The 21,767-nt window shown below is 35.5% G+C and overlaps 1 protein-coding gene and 1 long non-coding RNA gene across 2 annotated transcripts in view; one reads left to right on the top strand and one right to left on the bottom strand.

The window, feature by feature from the left end:
• Nucleotides 1-21,767, top strand: part of LOC128093590 (uncharacterized) — a 435,512-nt gene that overhangs the window by 301,844 nt on the left and 111,901 nt on the right. The window lies entirely within an intron of this gene.
• LOC120431364 (uncharacterized) lies at nt 6,149-7,235 on the bottom strand. Its single transcript, XR_005607868.2, has 2 exons — nt 6,765-7,235; nt 6,149-6,503 (listed from the first exon to the last, which is right to left on the bottom strand). It is a non-coding gene; the product is annotated as an uncharacterized LOC120431364 (long non-coding RNA).

Raw genomic sequence — 21,767 nt, forward strand, 5'->3', positions numbered from 1 at the left:
ATTTTACTTTTATTTAGATAAATTTAGCCTAATTTAACTTTACTCAACTTAATTTTACTTTATTTAACTTTAATCAACTTTATTTTACTAAATTCAACTTAATTTTACCTAATTTAACCAATTTTAGCCAAATTCAACTAAATTTTACTTAAACGCCATTTTAAGTTTTCATACGACTTTTTCAATAGTTAAGCTAGATTTTTGGAACTTTTAACTATTTTTCCCAAATAGCCAAACTCATCACCTTTCTTTTGCATCTAAGACAGCTAAAATCGGATGAAATGGCGCGGAGATATGATTTTTAGAAAAAAGTGGTTTTTGCGAAAAATGAGGAAAATTGCCATTTTTCGAACCACCCTAGCACGATGTAGGTCACCCTAATGGCCAAACAAAAAAATACGGGTCTAATTATTTTGGCCAAGGAACCCCCAGAAAAATTTTGAGCCCGATCGGAGAACTTTTTTTTTGGTTTAGGCTCTTTTCAAATGGAATTGCTGTATAACTAAATTTAACTAAGTTTTACAGATTTTACTAAATTCAACAAAATTTTATTTAATTCAGCAACATTTTACTAAATTTTACCCTTTTAATTAAATTGATCTAAATTTAGTAGATTTCAGCTATTTGTTTTTTTTCTAAATTTAACTAAATTTTACATATTTTGCTGAATTTAGCTTTAGTTTACTAAATTTAGCTACTTTTACCTAGTTAAACTTACGTGAACTAATTTGAACCTAGTTTATTTTTTTTTAATTTTTACTAAATTTTACCTAATTAAACTTAATATACTTGTTTCTACTTATTTTGTTTTGTTTATTTAAATTTAACTCAATTTGACAAATTTAAACTAAATTTAACTTAAGTTACCTAAATTTAACTAAATTTTACTTATTCCAACTAAATTTAACTAAATTTTACTTAAGTAATTTAACTTTATTTACCTAAATTTAACTAAATTTTACTAAATTAAACTGAATTAAACTAAATTTAACTTAATTAAACTAAATTTATCTTAATTTTACAACTTTTTTTTTAAATTAACTTAATTTAACTAGTTTAATTTTTAACTTCGACTAAATTTCACTTAATTTACCGAAATTTAACTTAATATAACATAATCTAACTAATTTTTACTTAATTTAGCAGAATTTAACTTAATTTACCTTAATTAATCAAAATTTAAAAAAATTTAAATTTTGTAAAATTTAGTTGAATTTTGAAAATTTTGCTTAATTTGGTAAAATAATTTTTAATTTTGTAAAATTTATGTAATCTTAGTTAATTTTGTTTACATTTAGTTAATTTGATTTCAATTCAGTTACATTTATTCAAATTTTGTTAAATGTAGTTAAATGTGGTTTCATTTAGTAACATTAGTTAAATTTTGTAATATTTAAAATTGATATAAATTTAGTAAACATAAAAATAAATTGTAAAAAAAAAATTTCAATTCCATTTAATTATGTTAAATTTAGTTTAATTTAAGTAAAAAAAATTAGAATGATTACCTAAATTAGTTTCAGTTTGTTAATTTTCGTAAATTGTAGTGTAGAATCACTCAAAATTGCAAAAGTTAAAGAAATTAACTTAATTTTTTTAGTAAGATTAATCAGTTAAATTATCAGCTAAAACAAAAAAAAAGTTTAGTTAAAATTTCTTAACAAATGGTGTTTTGATGTTGTAAAAAAACATGATGTTGCTAATTCATATTTTTGTATTTTTGAACTTCTGTAATTTTTGTATTTTTTTATTTTTGTTGATTTTTTAATCTATGTTTTTTATATTTTTTATTGCAGTCGAGAATTTCAATATTATAGTTGTTTTGTGTTTTTGTTTAATTGTATATTCGCAGCTGTGATTTTTTGTATTTTGTATCTTTGAATCGATGTATTTATATAATTGGGAATTTCTACATCATTAAAAAAATATTTATTAATGATGGAAACTTTATGTCGTAAAAGAAATACTGAGGGAACGAAACACAGTAAAGAATCGATTTAAAAAAATGTTTTGGGGGGACATTCAAATAAAATTTAAAAAAATTAACATTGAACTTTAAGTAGTAAAATAAAAGCTACTTTCCTGCAGATGAAGCAGAACAAAAAGGGTGCGAGAAGTCGATTCTCTCTCGGAAGAAGAAATGGGACAAAATGCGGAACACTCTAGCAAATCAACGCTGGTCAGTTGAGGTTCCCGCTGACGGTACTCTTGCCGAAGCGACCTCGGCCGTACCCGGCGGTGTGACGTCCCTGAAGTTGTGAGTGGTTGCATCTGCTGCCTCGAGTTGGTCAGCTCGGTCCCGGTTGATCCGACGGGGAACAATTAGTTGGCCACCGACGGCTGCGGTGGCGGCGCAGAGAACTGTTTCCCTCCGGCGGCCGTTTGGCTCAGCGCCGACAAACTGCGCTGGATGTTGGGGCAGGCGGACGGGATAAACTGCTGCACGGCCGGGTTGGCGGCGGCCTACTCGTACAACATCTTGCGCAGCAGCTCGTTCTGCATGATGCTCTGGGTGTGAATCTACAGCTCTAGCGAGGTCGGAATGTGCGGCTGGTGTTGCTTTGTGCTGCTGATTCTGGGCCAGGAGTTAGTTGCTAGCTCGATTTCGGGCCACCATGATGACCAGCACCAGTTGGCACGGTGGAACCAATCACTGGAGCACGATCCGGATTAGGCGGTGCCGCTAACGATCCTCAAAAATCGAGTCAATGTTCTCCAAGTTGACTCCGTTCCGCTAGCCCAACCTCCGGCGGCCATCCACTCCGGCTCCTCCTCGATGACCGTGTCCTGGAGGCGGTAGTAGTGATGGTGATGGTGGAATAAAAATGAAAGATAAAAACTTACCTTTAATCTGCCGGCCAAAACACACCAGAATAACATTTTTTTTCTAGCCAACTGAAAAGTTCAAACGAAAAAGTTTGACAGTTCGCGCGTTATGAAAAAACGAGAGAGTGTGCGTTTGGAATGCACGAAGTTTATTGGTGTGCGTGTGAAAATATAAAATCAACATTTTCGCGGATTGAGTCTTCGATAGAGGGTCTGAACTGGCACTGGGGATGCCCGATTTTCGCCCGCAGCCCCCCTAAAGTTAGAGTGGGTGAGAGAAATCCACGAAAAAAAGCTTCACGCCGGCAACTGAACTTACACTCACACATCCACAACTTCTCTACATGTATTGGTGTATATCCGTGTATCCGTTGTTTAGATGTATAGAGATATCCACGCGCGAGAGTGTGTTAGTTCGTAACAAAATTGACACGCATACATAGGCAAATCGAGAAGAATGATTCGTCTGTCAAAATCAGCTGTGTCCTTTGTTATACCACGAGCACGTGGTAAACAGCTGGTTTTTACAGGCGATTGATCTACTCGATTTGCCTATGTATGTGTAAAAATAGTATAAACAAAATCAGCTGCTTGGAATTCAACCAATCACAATCGATCAAAACCAAAACAATACTTTGAATACGAAAACTAACACAGAATCATGGTGTGCGTGAGAGAAACCGTAGAGATCTCTATTGGTGAATCAGGGATGTCTGTGTGTTGGTGAGATGTTCTGGGAAAAATATTTCTTGCCAAATAAAAATTCGATTAAGGGTGCACAGCAACGAAGGAAGTTGTTGTCTTCTTATTCCAAAATTGTCAAACTTACAAACCCAATCCTGCAATAACGGGATTGTAAAATTAATCAAACTTTGTTGTAAATTGCTTTGTCGACAGTACTTTAGGGGATTAATAAATAAATATTTCGATAGTACCCGTAGTTTTGAAGATACAAAAATGGATACGTGCAATGCTTCTGGGGACGCGCAGTCCTGTTTTTTTCGCGATAATTTTCGTCTCTTTTGTGTGGCTCTTTGTGTGCATGAGGTGATTGGTCAGTATAATTGAATAATGCCATCATACGTGCAATGCTTCTGGGGACGCGCAGTCCTGTTTTTTCGCGATAATTTTCGTCTCTTTTGTGTGGCTGTTTGTGTGCATGAGGTGATTGGTCAGTATAATTGAATAATGCCATCATACGTGCAATGCTTCTGAGGACGCGCAGTCCTGTTTTTTTTCGCGATAATTTTCGTCTCTTTTGTGTGGCTGTTTGTGTGCATTGGGTGATTGGTCAGTATAATTGAATAATGCCGTCATAAGTGCAGTGCTTCTGAGGACGCGCAGTCCTGTTTTTTTCGCGATAATTTTCGTCTCTTTTGTGTGGCTCTTTGTGTGCATGAGGTGATTGGTCAGTATAATTGAATAATGCCATCATACGTGCAATGCTTCTGGGGACGCGCAGTCCTGTTTTTTCGCGATAATTTTCGTCTCTTTTGTGTGGCTGTTTGTGTGCATGAGGTGATTGGTCAGTATAATTGAATAATGCCATCATACGTGCAATGCTTCTGGGGACGCGCAGTCCTGTTTTTTTTCGCGATAATTTTCGTCTCTTTTGTGTGGCTGTTTGTGTGCATGAGGTGATTGGTCAGTATAATTGAATAATGCCGTCATAAGTGCAGTGCTTCTGGGGACGCGCAGTCCTGTTTTTTCGCGATAATTTTCGTCTCTTTTGTGTGGCTGTTTGTGTGCATGAGGTGATTGGTCAGTATAATTGAATAATGCCATCATACGTGCAATGCTTCTGGGGACGCGCAGTCCTGTTTTTTTTTTCGCGATAATTTTCGTCTCTTTTGTGTGGCTGTTTGTGTGCATGAGGTGATTGGTCAGTATAATTGAATAATGCCGTCATAAGTGCAGTGCTTCTGGGGACGCGCAGTCCTGTTTTTTTCGCGATAATTTTCGTCTCTTTTGTGTGGCTCTTTGTGTGCATGAGGTGATTGGTCAGTATAATTGAATAATGCCATCATACGTGCAATGCTTCTGGGGACGCGCAGTCCTGTTTTTTCGCGATAATTTTCGTCTCTTTTGTGTGGGAATAATGTTCCGTCAGTGCAAGCGGATGGTTGTGAAAAAAAAAAACAAATCAGGATTGTGAGATTGATTTTTGTGGTGTTCTTTTTATGCTGTATTCGCGATCGTGAAAATCAGGAGTGAGTTGCGCTGTTGCTATAAAACAAGATCGATCTTGGGATTTGTTTATATTAATCGGTGAGTTATTGTGTGCTTAAAGCCCTTTCTTCATCATCGCTGGTTGGAAGGCAACGGTTGAGTTCGTTAGTTTTATCGCGTAAAATAATATTTTGATTCATCGAGAACGTTGTGAGTTGCGCGAGTCTTTTTTTTTTTTTTGTTGAAAAGACCTTCCCATAGCTCCGTAGCTCGGAGGGCTCGACGTCGGTTGTTTGTGTGTTAAGCCCTCTCCATAGCATCGTAGCTCGAGAGGCAACGAAAATCAATACCTCATCTAGCTAACAGAAAGAAGATCGGAAGGCATTTGATGGTTGAGTTCGTAGCGTCTATTCCGTAACAAATTTATGAATTAAATGGTTATATAATTAAAAATCAGACTACGCTATCATTGCAGCATTGCGTTTAACACCTCATTCTATAAATAAACATTATTTGGCTTTATCTTTCCACAGCCGGCTGTCTAAGATTAAACCATTTCATTTAAAATTTAACAACAGTTAAACGGGAAATGTCTCATCCGCAGCATCCGATTGTTTGCCTTGAGAATAATATATAAAACCTTTCAACAAACACTATGATTTTGGGTCGCATCATCATCTTCTATGATGAATCCTGACCAAGCACCCTATCCTACTAACCAATTTTCAGGTTCTTGGCGCTTGTGGGGTGTAAGCACAGAGTAAATCAGCTGCCCTAGTAGCAACCTGCGCTAACTAACATTCCCGTCCCTTAAAATCGAGATCTACAAACTGACATGGCGGGCGCCGTTGGTGGCCAATGACTGTTACCTATTCGCAACTGATCTAGTTTTAGCAATCATGGTGTTTTATCTTTTCGGCGCATTCATACATGCTGTTGATAAGGGAAACACCACTAGATCGTCGAAGCCTATGATCAGTAGTGCTGAAAGGATATTACGGTTCTGTTCAGCAACGGAGGGGCAACCATGGGTGGTCTCTCATGCTCATGCTCATGCTCATGCTCAGTACCCGTAGTTTTGAAGATACAAAAATGTCTGTAACCAAAATCTGGGTGCAAAAGCTCTGGTTGATGTGCACCGTTAAACTCACAATTTTCATTTTTAAAAAACCATAATTTATTCACAATTTTACACGAAAAACAATTCCAGAGTTTTTTTGAAAAGGACCAATAAACCATTGTCTTTCATATGTTTATAGGACCTAATCAAAAAAAAACTCGAGAATTACACTTTAACACCTATCAATTTGGTTCCATTTCTCTGGCCGCGGCAGTACAAGATGAGTTGGTTGATGGCGAAACTTGAAGCAGCTATCTCCAACCGCAACCAAGCCGGCCTGTGGCGGTGCTGGCCATCCTGGGACATGCGCATCGACATGGCCACCGGAACATAGCCCGTGGCCTACCTGCCGCCGCGGAAAATCAGTGATGAGCATATTTTGCCGGAGCTGAAATGAGACAAAGAAAAGAAAAAGGAGGTTAAAGTCCACTTAGGGACCATCCACAAACCACGTGGACACTTTTTTGGAAATCTCAACCCCCCCCCCCCTCGTGGACAATTGTCCATACAAAAAAAAAATATTTTTTGTATGGAGCGTGGACAATCGCCATACCCCCTCCCCCCCCCTAAAGTGTCCACGTGGTTTATGGATGGTCCCTTATTTAAAACAATCTCAACTTCACGGAAATTGATCTGCAAGCATACTTACTCGAATTAAAGAGGTTTGGTCCACGTTCGCAACTGCCTTTTGGTCGATTTAACTACGCAATTTTAACCCGATTGTTCCAGCCACATAAAACCGCGACGCTCAAGTCTGCATAGAAAAGCAAAGCCATAACCGCGACGAGACGAGGTTATCGGCAAACTGTCACTTTCTTTGTGCGTCGCAAGGCAAGGTTGTATATCACAGGTAGGTAGAACGCCATGGTCGCAAGGTTCGTAAATCGTACCGGGTATGTCGGATAACATGTCAACAAAAATTAAATCAAAATAATAAAAAAATAAACTGTTAGATTCAAGATCCGAATGCATTCTTTGAAGCACATTTGCTCGAGAATAATATCATTAATTTTTTCACAAATTTACCCAAAAAGGAAATAGTACTTAGTACTAAATTGTCAAATTGTCAAATTGTCAAATTGTCAAATTGTCAAATTGTCAAATTGTCAAATTGAATCAATTAAACACCTAAACAATTAAACAATTAAACAATTAAACAATTAAACAATTAAACAATTAAACAATTAAACAATTAAACAATTAAACAATTAAACAATTAAACAATTAAACAATTAAACAATTAAACAATTAAACAATTAAACAATTAAACAATTAAACAATTAAACAATTAAACAATTAAACAATTAAACAATTAAACAATTAAACAATTAAACAATTAAACAATTAAACAATTAAACAATTAAACAATTAAACAATTAAACAATTAAACAATTAAACAATTAAACAATTAAACAATTAAACAATTAAACAATTAAACAATTAAACAATTAAACAATTAAACAATTAAACAATTAAACAATTAAACAATTAAACAATTAAACAATTAAACAATTAAACAATTAAACAATTAAACAATTAAACAATTAAACAATTAAACAATTAAACAATTAAACAATTAAACAATTAAACAATTAAACAATTAAACAATTAAACAATTAAACAATTAAACAATTAAACAATTAAACAATTAAACAATTAAACAATTAAACAATTAAACAATTAAACAATTAAACAATTAAACAATTAAACAATTAAACAATTAAACAATTAAACAATTAAACAATTAAACAATTAAACAATTAAACAATTAAACAATTAAACAATTAAACAATTAAACAATTAAACAATTAAACAATTAAACAATTAAACAATTAAACAATTAAACAATTAAACAATTAAACAATTAAACAATTAAACAATTAAACAATTAAACAATTAAACAATTAAAACATTGAACAATTGAACAATTAAACAATTAAACAATTAAACAATTAAACAATTAAACAATTAAACAATTAAACAATTAAACAATTAAACAATTAAACAATTAAACAATTAAACAATTAAACAATTAAACAATTAAACAATTAAACAATTAAACAATTAAACAATTAAACAATTAAACAATTAAACAATTAAACAATTAAACAATTAAACAATTAAACAATTAAACAATTAAACAATTAAACAATTAAACAATTAAACAATTGGTTTAAGTCATGTCGATTTCCCACCTCCCTGATAGATGAATTTGTGCCGATTGACTGAAACAAGCACGCACGCATACATCAACTCATCACCGACTTGTTAGATGCGACTGAGCGTGAGTGTATGGCGTTTGCGAAATAAAATTGAAAGCTTTTCTTGTAATGGTATGCGTGAACTACAAAGTTTGTTTTGAGCGTGAGGGTTTTCCGTACGATTTGAGCGTTGTCCCGTTCAATTCGATTTGGGAGGGCCACCCTCACGGATTTCTCGTTTGCGTGTTGAAAGCTCCCGAAGACCCTGGGAGGCTATATCATAAACCAAGTGAGATATAGGGTAGACACCGTTAAGTGCACTCAAAGAGCTTTTAAGAAGTTCTTCTCGAGAGGTTATGAGAACAGTCACATGAAAATATACCTGAAATCAGTTTTTTTTTCAATGAATCACACATTATTCATACTAAAATCAAGACTTTTTTGACTGGCAACAAGCATAACATTACTTTAAACGTAAATGAGCAATTCACTACCAAAATCGGAAATGGATTCTATTTGTATTTTTTTATTTGGCTCATACTTTGTGGGGGCCTTCCCTATGACCAGCTATTTCGTGTCATTGGTCCATGCAAAAATGTGTCAGCTGTCCATACAAAAATGGTACGTAAATATTCAAACAGCTGTAACCTTTGAGTGAATTTTCTTTTCCAAGACACCAATTCGGCAAAGTTGTAGGTATTGTTTAGGACTATTGCGAAAAAATAGGTACACGGAAAAAAATTCCCCGATCAACTTTTTTTTTCACAAGAACTCAATTTCCCAAAATACGTATGTTTTGATTTTCGAGATTTTTTTATACGTTTCAGAGGACAAAAATCCGCAACTTTTGAGCCATAGAGAAGTATGGTCAAAAAATCTGCCGCCAAGTTATGAATTTTAGAAAAAAAATAGTGATTTTGGAAAAAAAAATCATAATTTCATTCAAAACAAAATTTGACATGTTTTTTTATGTAAAATTGAATTTGCAATCGAAAAGTACAATACAGATTTTTTGATAAAGGGCTCCGTTTTCAAGATATAGCAACCGAAAGTTTGAGTCTAGCGAAATATATGCAGTTTTTAGATTTTTAAAAATAGTGACCATGAGTGTCCATTTCTGAAAATATATTTTTTTTAAGTTCAGAAAATTTGCTATAAAGTTGTCTAAGATAAATTGAATATTGGACCTCTTGTTCCCGAGCAGGGGTAAATAACACGAGAATACCAAATTTTGGTATTACTTGGGCAAATAACAGTGACCAAAATGTGCCCTTGGTTGCCCAGTAATAGATGGTAAAATACCATGAAATCATACCAAAGTCTTGTATGTGGAAGGGCACAACAATACCAAACCACGTTATTCCAAAGGTAAAATAATACCACAAAATAGAACCATTTCAATACTAAGTTGAGGTCTTCTGGTTTTTTGAAATTTGCTTGAATACCAAAACTTGGTATTGCCATGGTTTTAATTTTAGGTATTCCCGCGCCCTTGGAAAATCATATTTTGGTATTTCTGTGGTCTTCCACATACATGATTTTGGTATGATTTCATGGTATTTTACCATCTATTACTGGGCAACCTAGAGCACATTTCGGTCGTTTAATGGTATTTTCATACCATTTTTAGTGCAGCAGTTGCAGTTAGTGAAAAAACGGAAATGATTCATATGCAACAGCCAAATCTACTCACCTGATGATTCCATGTTGTTCTTAGTGATATTCTTCACCACACCGAATGCATTTGTCATTGATGAACGGCCTGTGCTTGAAGTTCTTGAAGCTTCTGAAAAATAACAAGATTGAAAAATAAGTGTAATTAAAATGAAACTGAATTGAAATTCACCAAAATTCAATCATCTTTACACGCAAACGAGAAATCCGTGAGGGTGGCCCTCCCAAATCGAATTGAACGGGACAACGCTCAAATCGTACGGAAAACCCTCACGCTCAAAACAAACTTTGTAGTTCACGCATACCATTACAAGAAAAGCTTTCAATTTTATTTTGCAAACACCATACACTCACGCGCAGTTGAATCTAACAAGTCGGTGATGAGTTGATGTATGCGTGCGTGCTTGTTTCAGTTAATCGGCACAAATTCATCCATCAGGGAGGTGGAAAATCGACATGACTCAAACCAATTGTTTAATGGTTTAACTGTTTAATTGTTTAATTGTTTAATTGTTTAATTGTTTAATTGTTTCATTGTTTAATTGTTTAATTGTTTAATTGTTTAATTGTTTAATTGTTTAATTGTTTAATTGTTTAATTGTTTAATTGTTTAATTGTTTAATTGTTTAATTGTTTAATTGTTTAATTGTTTAATTGTTTAATTGTTTAATTGTTTAATTGTTTAATTGTTTAATTGTTTAATTGTTTAATTGTTTAATTGTTTAATTGTTTAATTGTTTAATTGTTTAATTGTTTAATTGTTTAATTGTTTAATTGTTTAATTGTTTAATTGTTTAATTGTTTAATTGTTTAATTGTTTAATTGTTTAATTGTTTAATTGTTTAATTGTTTAATTGTTTAATTGTTTAATTGTTTAATTGTTTAATTGTTTAATTGTTTAATTGTTTAATTGTTTAATTGTTTAATTGTTTAATTATTTAATTGTTTAATTGTTTAATTGTTTAATTGTTTAATTGTTTAATTGTTTAATTGTTTAATTGTTTAATTGTTTAATTGTTTAATTGTTTAATTGTTTAATTGTTTAATTGTTTAATTGTTTAATTGTTTAATTGTTTAATTGTTTAATTGTTTAATTGTTTAATTGTTTAATTGTTTAATTGTGGCACTAGTGGTATTCGGTTCGGTACGAGACGTCGTGCGGTGCGGTTCGCTCTGAAGCGAGTACATTTATAGACTCGAATATCGGTTGTTTTAGTCGTGCGATTTACCTAAAAAGTGTTCAGGATTGTCCAGAAAGTGTTGTGTGATGTGTGTTGCCTTTAAAATCTGGAAATTTTCTCGGTTTTATTAGAAAATTATCATTTTATTTGAGTTGTGTGATTGGTGTCGGCCATTGTTCGCATTGCGTCGGTTGGGCCGGAGAAAAAATCTTCAGCTTGGTGAAAAAATCACACGAATACAAGGCCAGGCAGTAGTGTATTGGTGTGATGTTGTCTTGTTGGCCACTGGAGGAAAAGAGAAGGATGGCCATGGCGAGTTATCGCGTGTTAGTGTGTTAGCGAACGGAGAGGAAAAGAAATTCGTGAGTGCAGTCGGCTATCATCGGATGTCATCGCACCGAGCCTCTCATGCCGGCTTGGGGAGAGTTGATGACGCTAGCGATTCGTCATCGTCATCGCGGGCCGCTGAGCCAGCTGAGCAAATGAATGAGCGGAGCAACAACATGAGTGTGAAAGAGATGGCCTTTCGAGTTGTGTGCTTTGAAGGAAAGTGGTGTAAACTTGAAGAGGTGGCAGTGTTGTTAGCTAAGCTTAGTTTCTTAAAATTTCTTCTGAATCGCTTTTTTCTGAAGTGGTGGTGAAATTAGTGAAGAAATTTTTCTATCAAGATTGGGATTACCGTTACGGCTGCCGCCCTCTAACTGCACTGTTTACATAAAGAATTGGTGACGACACCGATGACAGATGTAGATGAAATGAAAGAGAAGGAAAATGCCGCTGCTGTCAAGATGGATGCGTGTTTGGTCAAAGTGATCAGTGCTGCCATTTTTTCGAAAGAGACTAAGTGAGACAAACATAGGTGTCTCAAGTCGTTGCAGTGGACAAAACAATTCCAACGGATGCCTAAGATGATAAACTTGGTGAGGACTTTCCATTATTATAGTATTTTTTTCAATAATATTGAATATGCCGATTAATCACATTACACATAAAAGTTTAAACATTAACTAAGTATGCTTTTTGAATCGGTCGTTAATATTAACTTCTAATTCTTACATTCAAATAAAACAAATGAATAAATAAATAATTGATGTTCACTCTGCATCGCTGTAAGAGTTTAAATTCAAGATTTAATTATGCGTTAAATTACTTTTAACCTCGAATTTCGCTTAAACACATGATAATTTATAGAAAAATATATAAACAACGCTTTAATCTTACAGTCGATAGCATGAGTTTAACAGCAGACATGTTAAAACTGTGTTTAATCGGCATTGTTTTTACCTGAGGAAATGGTTGTTTTAGTATTACTACAGACAATTTAATCATGCACGGCTTCGTCGCGTTGTATCTGCCGTGGCTTCAAATCGAATATATATAAATCATGCATCTTTTATACTGTACAATCTTCTGTATAAGTTTAATAATCAAAAAACTAAATCTACTTGACTCGCCCGCAATACCTTTCGGGGTATATCCTAGGGTTCTACCTCTCCTACTAACATTGAGTCCAAAACCTAACTACAAACATCTATACCACTAAGGTGACGTAGGGGTCCCTGCGCACTTTAGATAGGTGTTTACTAACATTCCTTCATTTCCCCGAGGATAGCTTGGACCCGGCGTGGACCCCCTTATGCCCTGGGCTGTATTACACACTCATCAAAAGATGAAGACATGGTATCTCCCGTGTTGGATTATTGTTCCGGATGAGGGTCTAACACAACCACACCAAACAGTGGGATAAGCGTTGTGGAGCCATCCGTGGATAGGGCGTCCTAAAATGCTAATGCTAATGCTAATATATCATTTTTGGCTAGATTTATCATTTGTGATGGTTTAAAAAACAACCAATTTTTTTTTGAGATTTTTAACTAAAATGTAGTAAGATTTACGATAAACCTTCTTTCCGTGTAGTTCAGCATTTTCGAAATCAAACTTATATCTGATATTTAAGGCCATTCTTGGACTGATTTGGCCCTGAGTATGGAAAGATATGGTGTTATACGTGGAATATGTTTTACTTGGCAGTATGAGTATCCTAGTTCACAATTTTCGAAATCAAACTCTTACATGGTACACGGGGTTTTACCGCAGAACCTTGATTTCTTGATTTCGAAAATGCTGAACTAGGATACTCATACTGGCAGGTAACAGATATTCCACGAATAACGCCATATCTTTCTATACAGTCATCCCTCATATTCGGAACAGTTTACAGATCGGCCATTGTTCAAAAAATCATAGCAAATCGGTAATTGAACTTAATGATTCGTTTTTACCTTCATTTGAAAGCTTTTCATGCGATCTTTCGAATGCTGTATCGAACAACTGCAAATTTTAACTATTATATCAAGTTTTTGAAGAAAAACGTTTACCCTTGAAATCCACAAATTCGGAACACTTTTTTTCTTACGGATGTAAACAAACTTTGGATCTCTCCAGGAGTATATATTTTATAACAAAATAATGACTTCACACACTGCATCCAGTGAAACTCAAGCTTAGTGATGTTTTATCCATGGTCTGATAACTTTTTTGTGTGAAAATATCAGTTAAATTTAGGTGTTCCACAATTGTGGGAGGCACAATAACATCCCACAATTATGGAACAGGCAATTTGGGGGCAGTGTTTTACTGCTCTGGATAAAATAGTCTTAAAGTGAAGTTTTTTGTTCAAAAAGTACTACTTTGACTACTGAAATAGCAAGAAAATGTCCAAATAAAGGTACTAAAAATAGTAGGGTCGAGAGAAAAGCTGCATTTGGCATGCTATTGACAAATTATCACAAAAGTGTTCCAAATTTGTGGGTGTTCCGAATATGTGGGATGACTTTACTCCTGATTCCACCGGAGTCAAAGTGGTCAGATCGGTCCAAGAATGGTCTTGAGTATGAACAAACTGCAATTTATACTCACTCATTCGCATTGTACACTCGTCCTGACTGATTTGTGCTGCGGCCGTCTAGTAGTAGGGGATGCAATGGTATACTATCTGGAGAATCACAATTTTCGCCAGTTTTAGTTTTATGGTTGAAACCATTTTTTATGTATTGTGGTTGGAATTCATCTGCTCCAGATAATACAGCATGCATTGCTGCAGATGCAGCAGCTGAAGTTGCAGACGTTTTCGGAGCTACGTTGCCACCTTTTTTAGAAAATTGACCAGGTCTTCGAATTGATGACCACATACTACCAAAAAGGGTGTGGTTCCGCTGCAAAAAAAAAATATATTTAAAAATAAGCTGCTTTAAGAGAACTGGCAAGGATATCTAGAGTTTTTTTTTATAAGGTCCTATAAACAAATGAAAGACAATAGCTTATAGGTGCTTTTAAAAAAAACTCAAGATATGTAAACTTCATTCAAATAATGTAGTAATTTAGTGGATTAACGTCATGCTTCAAATTGCCAGACGCTTCGAAACCTGGACACCGCATCTTTTTTTTATCGATTATTTGGCTTATTCGCATAATAATTGTCAAAACTTTGATTTGATGAATTTTGACATCAACTTTCAATTCGAATTTATTTGGAGGTTTAGTATTAGTCAATGCCAAAACAATTAAATAAAATATTAGTTTACCAAAAATGTGAAACTTTCACTAAAACACGGAAAGGGGATCCATCGCCAAAACGCGATAAAGTTTGCTAAAACTAGCGAGAAAAGTCGCTCATTTCTCAGCCTGCAGACAAATTACCGGGAATCGCTATTTTTTTCTCTGGTTCGGTATTCAGTCAAATGTGAAAAACCAGTGAAAACATTTACTGGTTTAGTAAGAACTTTCGCTGTTTGGGGGATCGGTATCGCTAGAATCAGCGAATAGTTTTACTGGTTTAGAAGAAGCTACCGGATTTCAAATTCAATCAGTAGATGATTCTGCTGGTTTCGGGAGACAATGCGCTGATCCAGTGAGTTTTTTTCGTAGGTCCAACGGTTTTTGGCTCTGGATCAGCTTTTTATTTCGCTGAAGTCTGGTTTTTTCCGACGGCAGTAGCTCGTGTCAAAATAAAACAGAAGTTTGTTCTGCTGGTTTTGGGAGAAACTCCGCTAGTCAAGCGGTTGTTTTCAATGGATCTTAATTTTTTTTTTTGCAGATTTGGAGTGTCGGATGGTTTTACAAGTTATAATAATGTTTCTCAATTACACGGAAAGGGGATCCATCGCCAAATCGCGATAAAGTTCGCTAAAATTAGCGAAAAATGTCGCTAATTTCTCAGCCTGCAAAAAAAATTACCTAGAATCGCTAATTTTTTTCGCTGGTTTGGAAACCGATGAAATTCTACCAAACCAGTGAAAAAAAACACTGGTTTGGTGAAAAATGTCGCTGTTTGGGGGATCAGTTTTGATAGAATCAGAAAATTTTCTCGCTGGTTTGGAAAAGCGGCAGGGCACCAAAATCAACCAGGAGATTATTGTACTGGTTTTGGGAAACAATTCGCTGGTCCAGCGGATTTCTTCACTGGACCAGTGTTCTTTTACGCTGGATCAGCGTTTTCTATCGCTGACGTCCGGGTTTTTTTTCCGGCGGCAGCAGCTCGTACCAAAATCAAGCAGTAGATTATTCTACTGGTTTCGGCGAAAAATCCGCTGGTTCAGCGAATGTTTCCACTGGACCAGTGTTTTTTTGCACTGGATCAGCGTTTTTTATCACCGACGTTTGTTTTTTTGTTTTGACGGCAGAAGCCTATGCCAAAATAAACCAGAGAATTTGAGAACCAGAGATTAATTGGTCAAGTTCCTCGTTGTACTTACTTGCCACAGCAAAAACTGTTCCGCGGCCATGGTCAAGTTCCTCGCCTACGATTCTTGCTGCCACCTGCGACAATTTGTGCACTCATCTATGCAGCAGTACAAATACATCTCCAGCTTCACTGCACCGTATTTTTCTGCTGCGAGAACTTTATGGAAACGTGCTTCTTTTCATTGAAAAGAACCATCACCTGTTGAGTATGTATTTTAATGCTGAACACTTGATGCAGAACTTTTTCATGCTTTTTTGTTTTGAAAAAACCCCTAAAGCAATTCGATTGCCACAAATCGCTTCCAAACGTGAACAATAACAAACATTTATGACGGCTGTCGGAAGGGTGTGTATCAAACCAGCGAAAACTTTCGCTGGAAAAGAAACCGTTTCGGAAATAACAAACCAGCGAAACCAAGTTGCTGGATTTGATTTCGCGCAGCCACCTTTTTCAGCGAAAAATGTTGCTGGTTTAGAGAAAAATTTCGCTGATATCAGCAAAACCAACCCAGCAAAATTCGGTCGCTGGTTTGGCGATCGATCCCCTTTCCGTGCAGTGAAAGTTTGTTGGAAACGTTTTCAAAACATAATGAGTAATTCTCGCTGAAAGTGGACCACTATTTACACAAGGTGCTCAAAAATCAAAAGCAATGTACTTTTCCAATAGCCCCCACCAAGTTATGAAAGAAACCATGTTTGGTTGGTTAAATTTGTCCTCACCTCGGCTCCACGAAGCTAAATATTTTTTTTTAATTGGTAATTTTTTGAATTAGGCGCGCCTACAAAATTGCTAATAACTTTTCAAAACTTCAACGAACCCTTGATGTTTAGAGGTGTTTTGGAAAGGAAATGAGCAGAGCTTTCGAATGCACTTGTCAGAAAAATACCGTTCCATACATTTTTTAGCCACAAAACACCAATGTATTTTTAAAAGTCATTTTTGAAGGCCGGCGCCCCGCTTTATCGAAAAACTGACAAATCCATTCGAAAGCTGAGACGATTTCACATAAAGGACCAATAAATCTAAGGTGTATGTTCCTCCTATCTTTTTTAATCTAATTTTGATTCTGCGAGCGCAGCGCTCCGTTCGCATTTCGGGCACCCAAAATGTCGCAATTAGCTTGCCCCATTTTAAAGTTTTGTCAAAAAATAAAGGTGCTCACTTTTTAAATGATAGTTTATTGTCCAAGGATCAAAATGCACTTTCGCTAATTGACCAATATTTATGTTTTCGGGTTCTTCCAGGCAATTTAATGTCGAAAAAATGTTTTTTTTTAACTTTTTTTTTTTGTAAAATGCTCACTTATAATTGGGTGGACTTTTTCTCAGTAGGACTAATGAATGTAGCATGTAGGAAATTTCACCACGAACATTTGTCTCTAAAAGAAAACGTATTTTCGATACTCCAGTGCCAAGATATTTTAGTTTTAGTGAGAAAAAAAGTGCCAATTTTACAAATTTCTCAGAATTAACAAGCACAGCCTATTATTTACATGCGGCATATGTTTTGGAGGCCAGAGTATGGTTTCTTATAGTTATTTTGGTCGCTGAATTCGGATCCGGAATCAAATTTCAGATTAACAGTTAAACTTGGAGCCACGCCCAAAAGTTATTTGTGGTAATATGCTGTAATTTTAATCGCTAGTGAATTCGGTCATATTTCATCTTTCGCTCACCTTTAATTGATATTTTACTCACGGATTTTTTAAATGGAGATTATTTTTTTCAACTTCTGATTGTTTTTAGAGGCCTCGTGGCGTAATGGTTAGCGGCTTCGGCTGCCGATCCCTAAGTTTCTATGGGGAATACACGCAAATAATATTTGAGCGTGGCTAAAATATCACTGTTCACTGTTTATATGAAATTTGATTCCGGATCCGAATTCAGCGACCAAAATAACTATAAGAAACCATACTCTGGCCTCCAAAACATATGCCGCATGTGCTTGTTAATTCTGAGAAATTTGTAAAATTGGCACTTTTTTTTCTCACTAAAACTAAAATATCTTGGCACTGGAGTATCGAAAATACGTTTTCTTTTAGAGACAAATGTTCGTGGTTTTTTTTTTGGAAATTAAATATGTCTTTATTGAACATTCTTATAATAATTACATTTCTTTTACATGCTAAGTGGTATGGCCTAATGCTCTTCATCTTTGTTGTATTTTTCGTTTGATTATTAACTGATCACATTTATTTTATTTACTTCAAATTGTTTTACATTATTGCATTGAATCGAATACATTTGGGTAAAAAAGAAAAAAATCACTTTATCAACTTAAAACTAAAAAAATAAATTTATTGAAATATTCAAAATCACTAGAACGAGTAAACTACGAACTGTATTTTAAGATGAATGCTCAAAGAGTTCTTACTTGTTCCTGGCGAGTTTTGCAACCACGCAGTGTTGTTGTCATCTCGATGAAAATGTTCAAAAATTCTTGTGGTGAAAACAGGTCACTACTGCCTTCACCCGTTGATGCTGGTTGGTTTTCCCTCGGTTGCTGACTGAAGCCTGGAGGTGTTGTATTCTCTGCAACTCTTTGCCGCTGATTCAACGGCAATGGCTGCAGATTTGGAACCACTCGAACAGATCCTGCTCCTGGTGACGCCAAAGCAGGAAAATCCACGTCCGTGAATGCTGGTGGTGTTCTGCGCCGATTTGGTTGGTGCCTCGTCGTCGCTTGCTGCCGAATTTTTACAAACTCAGCTCGTTTTGGGCAGCTTCGATTCTTGGTAGAATGGTCGCCGCCGCAATTGAAGCATTTCGCTTCGATGTTCGCGTTGATTGTTTCGCAAGCTTGTGTTTTGTGCTCACCTCCGCAGGTTGCACAACGACTCTTGATGAAACAGTTCCTTCCACCATGTCCAAACTGCAAGCAGTTCGAACACTGTGTCACGTCACGGTGCACTGGACGATAACGTTCCCAAGTCACGATGATGTTGAAAATTGCCCGAACTGCTTTCAGCTCAGACGGCGTTGTCGATCCTCTCTCGAGATGAACCAGGTACAGTTGATCACGATACTTGATGTCCTTGTTGTGTCTCGTCATCTTGAAGACTTCGATCACGTTCAACTTAAGAGTTTTGAGCTCTTCTTTCAGCACACTCACATCCATGTCGTACAGGCCGCGGAGGACCTGTTTCATGGGGCGTTTACCTGGATCGTCATGGCTGTAGTATTCAATCTTGGTGTTGTTCAGGAAATCCCGAACGTAGTTATGGTAGGTAGCAGAATTTTGAGTCCATCAGCACACAAGCGAATGGAAGCTCGTAAAGCACCAGATTTGATAAACCCGGTCAGCCACTTTCGCACCGAATCCGATGACGATGTTTTCACAAAAATGGGTGGCAACTTTTCCCGTCGTTCAAATTCTTCCTTCTCGCTCACGTCCACAGGGAGGGTAGCGAACTGGTTTCCAGACGAATTTTGAGCGTCCTTGCTTAAACTGCCTGGCTTTGCAGGTAGCGCTTCGGCATTCTTTAGCTTCTTCAAATCTGCCGATCCTGCTGGTGAGGACCGTCTCTTTTTCTTGCCGTGAGGCATTTTTGCACTTTTTAAGCACTTTTCAGGAGCTAATATCCAGGAGTACCTCACTGATTGGTGTTCCACAAAGGAATGAAAATGTTCGTGGTGAAATTTCCTACATGCTACATTCATTAGTCCTACTGAAAAAAAGTCCACCCAATTGTAAGTGGGCATTTTACAAAAAAAGAGTTAAAAAAAACATTTTTTCAAGATTAAATTGCCTGGAAGAACCCGAAACCATAAATATTGGTCAATTATCGAAAGTGTATTTTGATCCTTGGACAATAAACTATCATTTCAAAAGTGAGCACCTTTATTTTTTGACAAAACCTTAAAATGGGGCAAGCCAATTGCGACATTTTGGGTGCCCGAAATGCGAACGGAGCGCTGCGCTCGCAGAATCAAAATTAGACTAAAAAAGATAGGAGGAACATACCCCGAGCATGGGTAAATAACATGGGAAATGCGTAATAATACCTTTCTCTGGTATCTATACCAAATTTTGGTATTCCTGAACCATTTAAAATTTGTCTTAAGGATTATGCAAGAGCAAAATGTGCTATCATACCAATTAAAGGTATTGTTTTGATATTGCAAAATTGCAGAATTTGTCAATGGTCGAACACCGCATATTGGTATTCTTTTGGTATTACAGTGTTTTATCAAATTCCTCTGAAACTATAGGAAAATTTTGACCAATTTTGACAAAATAGTTAATTTTGCGCTAAAATAATGTCTCAAAGCGAATACTTTAATTGAAAACCGGAAATTTCAAACTTGATTTTAAACATTTTTGATATACCCCCTAAATAAATGACTTGAAATTGTTGAAAATTTTCTATGTCAGGATGGCACATTTTGGTATTATTTTGGTATTAAAGTGTTTTATCAAATTCCTCTGAAACTATGGGAAAATTTTGACCAATTTTGACAAAATAATTAATTTTGCACTAAAATGATGTCTCAAAGCGAATACTTTCATTGAAAACCGGAAATTTCAAACCTGATTTTAAACATTTTTGATATACCCCCTAAATAAATGACTTGAAATTGTTGAAAATTTTCTATGTCAGGATGGCACATTTTGGTATTATTTTGGTATTAAAGTGTTTTATCAAATTCCTCTGAAACTATGCGAAAATTTTGACAAAATAATTAATTTTGCACTAAAATGATGTCTCAAAGCGAATGCTTTCATTGAAAACCGGAAATTTCAAACTTGATTTTAAACATTTTTGATATACCCCCTACAGAAATGACTTGAAATTGTGGAAAATTTTCTAAGTCAGGATGGCACATTTTGGTATTCTTTTGGTATTACAGTGTTTTATCAATTTTCTCTGAAACTATGGGATTTTTTTACCAATTTGGACAAGATAATAAATTTTGCGCTAAAATGACTTGAAAAAAAAAACCAAATACTTTGAAAAACGAGTCAATCGAAAGATTATTGAATTTTGGTTAATTTCAATCCAGTTTTATTTTAATAACACTTATTTTTCAATCTTGTTATTTTTCAGAATCTTCAAGAACTTCATGCACAGGCCGTTCATCAATGACAAATGCATTCGGTGTGGTGAAGAATATCACTAAGAACAACATGGAATCATCAGGTGAGTAGATTTGGCTGTTGCATATGGATCATTTCCGTTTTTTCACTAACTGCAACTGCTGCACTAAAAATGGTATGAAAATACCAAATTTTGGTATTACTTGTGCAAATATCAGCGACCAAAATGTGATCTTGGTTGCCCAGTAATAGATGGTAAAATACCATCAAATCATACCAAAATCATGTATGTGGAAGACCACAGGAATACCAAAATATGATTTTCCAAGGGCGCGGGAATACCTAAAATTAAACCATGGCAATACCAAGTTTTGGTATTCAAGCAATGTTAAAAAATTCAGAAGACCTCAACTTGGTATTGAAATGGTTTTATTTTGAGGTATTATTTTACCCTTGGAATAACATGGTTTGGTATTGTTGTGCCCTTCCACATACTAGACTTTGGTATGATTTCATGGTATTTTACCATCTATTACTGGGCAACCAAGGGCACATTTTGGTCGCTGTTATTTGCTCAAGTAATACCAAAATTTGGTATTCCCGTGTTATTTACCCCTGCTCGGGACACCTTAGATTTATTGGTCCTTTATGTGAAATCGTCTCAGCTTTCGAATGGATTTGTCAGTTTTTCGATAAAGCGGGGCGCCGGCCTTCAAAAATGACTTTTAAAAATACATTGGTGTTTTGTGGCTAAAAAATGTATGGAACGGTATTTTTCTGACAAGTGCATTCGAAAGCTCTGCTCATTTCCTTTC

This window comes from Culex pipiens, chromosome 1 (assembly GCF_016801865.2).
Source record: "Culex pipiens pallens isolate TS chromosome 1, TS_CPP_V2, whole genome shotgun sequence".
NCBI classification, from domain to species: domain Eukaryota; kingdom Metazoa; phylum Arthropoda; class Insecta; order Diptera; family Culicidae; genus Culex; species Culex pipiens.